We start from the raw sequence: 4,777 nt of genomic DNA, 5'->3' as shown, positions 1-4,777 counted from the left end.
GTATTCCATTTTGTAGATGTACCAAAGTTTCTTTAACCAGTCATCTGTTCTCAGGCAGGGAGTCAAATTTTTATTATTGCTATAGATAGCTGTAAGTTCAAACAATCAATGCTTGGGAGTGAACACCATAATTGTTGGATAAATAGGTGTGATTTAAAAGATAACAGTGACAGTGACTTGGCCTAACCTTACATTACTGAAAGAAACAATTACTTACAACTAGAGAAAGTACATTGGATGTAGGTCTTTGTATTGAGAGTAGAGAAATAGTCCATTTTCTATATGTGACACTAGCCTTTATTTCCAGTACAATGTAGGAACAAATGAAAGTAAAATTAAATTTAAACCAAAGCATTAATTTCAATGTATTCGCGAAAATTCAACTTAAATGTCAATTATCTCAACTCCATCTCCAGAACTACCTTAGAAAACTTTGCTCCTTAATCTTTTACAATCATGCATTTTATGACAGCACTGATCAAATTAGGGGCTCTACGAGATGTTTGATTCCACTGAGGTAAGCATATTTTTATCTTATGTACCTGTCTGAATGCAAGATTCCATCCCAATGGAAAACCAGCAGGACTGTACTACTGTACAAGAAGGGAGACATCCATAACATTGGCAACTATCGCCTGATCTGCCTATTGTTTGTCATCTACAAGCTGTTCACTCAAGTCATCCTGAATAGGATTGGCAGAACACTAGATGAAGGACAACCAGGCGAGTAGCCTGGTTCCGAAAAGGATTCAGCACCATCGACCATATCCACAAGATAACCAAACTCCTTGAGGTTTCTTGGGAGTTCAAGATGCCGCTCTGTCTAATGTTCATTGCTTTAAAGAAGGCTTTTGATTCTGTTGAGACGGATGTGGTCATCGAAGCCCTAGCCAATCAGGGCATTCAAACTCAATACATCAGGATCCTCTGTGAGCTGTATTATGTTACTGGTGCCTGCTCGAGAAAATCGACGAACAACAGGATGCTCGTGATTGAGTAATCATCAACTGAGAAAATGCATGTGGTCAAGTGCATTAGGGATGTATAAAAATAATTTTTCACAAAATCTGAGCAGACTTTTTATTACATAGAAAGAATTATTATAGGTAGTATTTGAAGATATAACTGATAAAAATTCATAAATGTGCAATTTATAATGTATTTTAACTAAGAAAAGTGATATGTGCCAAACTAAAAGCAACAATAAACTACACAAAGAATACAAAGGGGAAAAGTGGTATCATAAATATAATCATGTGGTTGAGTACAAGATGATGGAAGCTAGAAAATATTGTTGGCCATACTTCTGCCAAAGTGCCTGTTTATGAAATGGACAGTCCTTGAAATTTAGTATTGTACTATTTGACATACACTGTCGAAAGATAAGTTGAACAAAGCAGTTTCTCTAACAGAGAAATGGAATCATCTCTGCATTTCCACACAGAGAACATACAGGAGGCCAGGCTTCATTTTGTTTCTGAAGACTGAACTGTTTTTACTAACCATAACTAGTTCTCTTTGCTTGTTCTGTTCATGTAAGTTTGGAATCAGGAGCAGGGCCAGGAAAAAATGGATTTGCGACTTTGCAGAACAGAATGTTTTAGAATTGCTGGTGATTTTACAGTCCCAGGGAGCGGCCAGAAACAGAATGGTGGAAAGGAAGTCACGCATCCTGTGGTGAAAGAGCCAGTAAGACTGTCTAGATGGTGCAATGAACTAAGAACTACAAAAATGTGTGATGCACACTGTCTTCTATTTCGTGTATTAGGCTATAAAGGGACATCTCGATCTCCAGATCACCAGTTGGAATATCCCCCACAAATAAACATTAAACACTGAAAATACAAAAGGAAAAGCAATTCCTAGAAATTGCTGAACTGAATTAATCACTCATAGTATTGTGAAGACAACAACAAATTTCCATTTCTATTAGTTATTCACCACCAGCATAACGTGTAAATAGTTAGAACTTATCTCATAAGACTTTTTCTTCATTCTCTTTTGGATTTCCCTGTCCACTGTGTGAGTGTTCTGGTTAAATTCCTGTGTTAAGCAAACGTATACCAGGATCCTGTCATTCTATTTAGAGGAAGATGTGGATGCAACTCTTTCTTTCCATCCAAAAGTGTACAAAATATCTAAGAAATTATCACTCTCAGAAAAATCAGTAGAAACCTAAATTTGTCTTCATATCAGGCATATTTATTAGTCCAACTTCACCAATGACACATTGTATTGTTCTGCAAGACTTCTTTGCCTATTTTCTACTCAGTTCTAAACTTAGAAAGACAGCATTTCTCTTTTTTTTTTTTTGCAAGGGGGTTGGGTGGTTGCTACTGTGATCAGGACTCACATCTAACTCTATGCTCAGGAATAATTGCTGGTAGTGCCCGTGGGACCAGCTGCAGTTTTGGGAATTGAAACCACGTAGGCCACATGCCTTAAGGCAAGGCAAATGCCTTAAGTACTCTACTGTCTCCAGGATACAGTTTGTTTAATGCAAGAGCCAGAGGATTGACATTGCTCAGTTGTTGCGATTGCAGGAATTATTCAAGCAATATCAATAGTGCTGGTGGCCTCCAAAGCCTTGTTATGCTATGATCAATCAGTATGCAGCGCCAGCAGTTGAACTCAGTTGAATGTCCACTGAGAGTGCACACTAAAGGCTATACTAACCATTTATTTTCCTTTTTAAATTCTTTTTGCCGTAGTTTTGGGCCCATATCCCGTAGTGCTCAGTGATCACTCCAGGAGGGGATCAGGAGACCATATTTGATGCCCAATATAACCTAGGTTGGCTGTGGGCCAGAAAGTAACATACCCATCTCCCTTTTTCTTTTTAAAAAGATTATAGATATAATTACTTCCAGAAAACCCAGGGGGAAATCATCCTCTGTTTTCCTGTATCATCATCATACTACAAATCTTATTCCTGTAAGTAAGTTAGCATGTGATTCAGTTATGACTAAAAGTCCAATGTCAAGAGACACCTCTGACACCAGGTTAATCAAAAGAGTGACTCTACCTCTGACGAATTCACTATTGTTCTGGTAAATTCCCAGAGACGACAAGAAATCTGAGATGGAATATTACATAAAGTTTTTATTTCATTCCTCTACACTTTGATATATCTATCCCCTTGTATCATAAAGAACTTTCCCTTTAATAATTAATTTAACATAGAAATTTGAAATCTGTTTTTGTTATAGTTTTTGTTATAGTTTTTGCTATTCATTCAAATGTAAATAAAACAAAATATTGGAGACATAAGGAAAGTAACGTAAGAATTCAAATAACTCTCAGTAAATGTAGGTTCTTCCAGGAGACAACCCATGCATGGTATAATTAGGGCCCATTACCTAATGAAACCAGCTATTAATCAAAATTTTCTTCCTATTTGAGCTATGATTTATAAGGAAAATCTTAAAAAACTGTTTTAAAATTGAATAATGGTTTATATATTTAATGGTTTATATATGAATAATGGTTTATATAGATATAAACATACATTTAGCATTCATTAATCATATTTGGAAGAAATCTATTTACAAATTTATAATGAGCATATGTAGCCTAGAGTTCTTATTAAAATATGAGATAAAAATTAATAAAACCAGGGACCAGAGAGAGCAAGTATAACAGCAGATAAGGAGCTTGCCTGGCCTGCAGACAATCTGGGTTTAATCCTCAAGCCCCATATGGTCCGTTAAAAGGACCAGGAGTCATCCTAAGCACAGAAATAGGAGTAAGTGCCAGGTGTGGCTCCCAAAATTAATACAATCATTATTCAATTATTGTATACTATTTAAGGACATGTGGAGGGTTTAAGGAAAATAGCCTAAAATTTAAATATCCAAAATCTTCCCAGTCTCTTAAATCCTTGTAATGGTTAAAGTGTATATTAGTAAATTACATAAAAACAAATTATATTCATTTTTTACTAGACAGGCTTTAAAAAATTGACTCATAAAACCTGATAAAATCTTCCTTCATAGATCAATGTTCTTAAAACATTTTAATTTGGGAGACTGAAAAGTGATGGTAGAGCACGAGTATGCTTGTGTTGTATGTGACCAAACTGGGCTCAATCTGTGGCACCTCATACGGTCCCAAGAGCACTGACAGGAGTGCAGGAATCATCCCTACGCACAAAGCCAGCAGAAATCCCTGAATACTGCTATGTATGTAAAACATTTCAATTTTTATTTCTAAACCAACCTGACTAATCTGGTGTTCTTTAAATGTGATATTCTCCAATTGACTGCCATTTTTGGTAAATAATTGACAAATCATATTGATAATTTATCATCAGCATTGATATTAAATAAATATTGATAAATATCCTATTGATAAATAATTTAAATAATAATTAAATCACATTGTAAAACTGAGGACATTAGCATTATTGCTTCTATTCATTCCATTATGAAATATTACTTTTTACAATGCCTTGACAGAATTTACAAAGCAGAGACCTTCATTTAGGAAATCAATCCAAATTAGAAAGCTTATAAAAACTCTTTCTAAATAAGAAGCATGTAATAATTCTATTTCAAAAGACCCAATTTCCTGCTTCTGATCACTTCATACAATTTTATACAGTAAAACTCAGACATAGAATAAAACAGGGGTGTAAAATAATATTTCCACATATATGTCATGTTGAACTTTGTATGGTCCACACCCACGGCCACATGGTAATTTTTAGCAATATATATAATTGAGGTAAAAGAGAAGATGATTATTCTCTCAAGAGAGGAGAGAGGAGACAGGAAGT

The sequence above is a fragment of the Sorex fumeus genome, unplaced genomic scaffold (assembly GCF_029834395.1).
Source record: "Sorex fumeus unplaced genomic scaffold, SorFum_2.1 ptg000047l, whole genome shotgun sequence".
NCBI lineage: Eukaryota > Metazoa > Chordata > Mammalia > Eulipotyphla > Soricidae > Sorex > Sorex fumeus.
The sequence above is the reverse complement of the archived record's forward strand: the minus strand, read 5'-3'. Positions refer to the sequence as shown.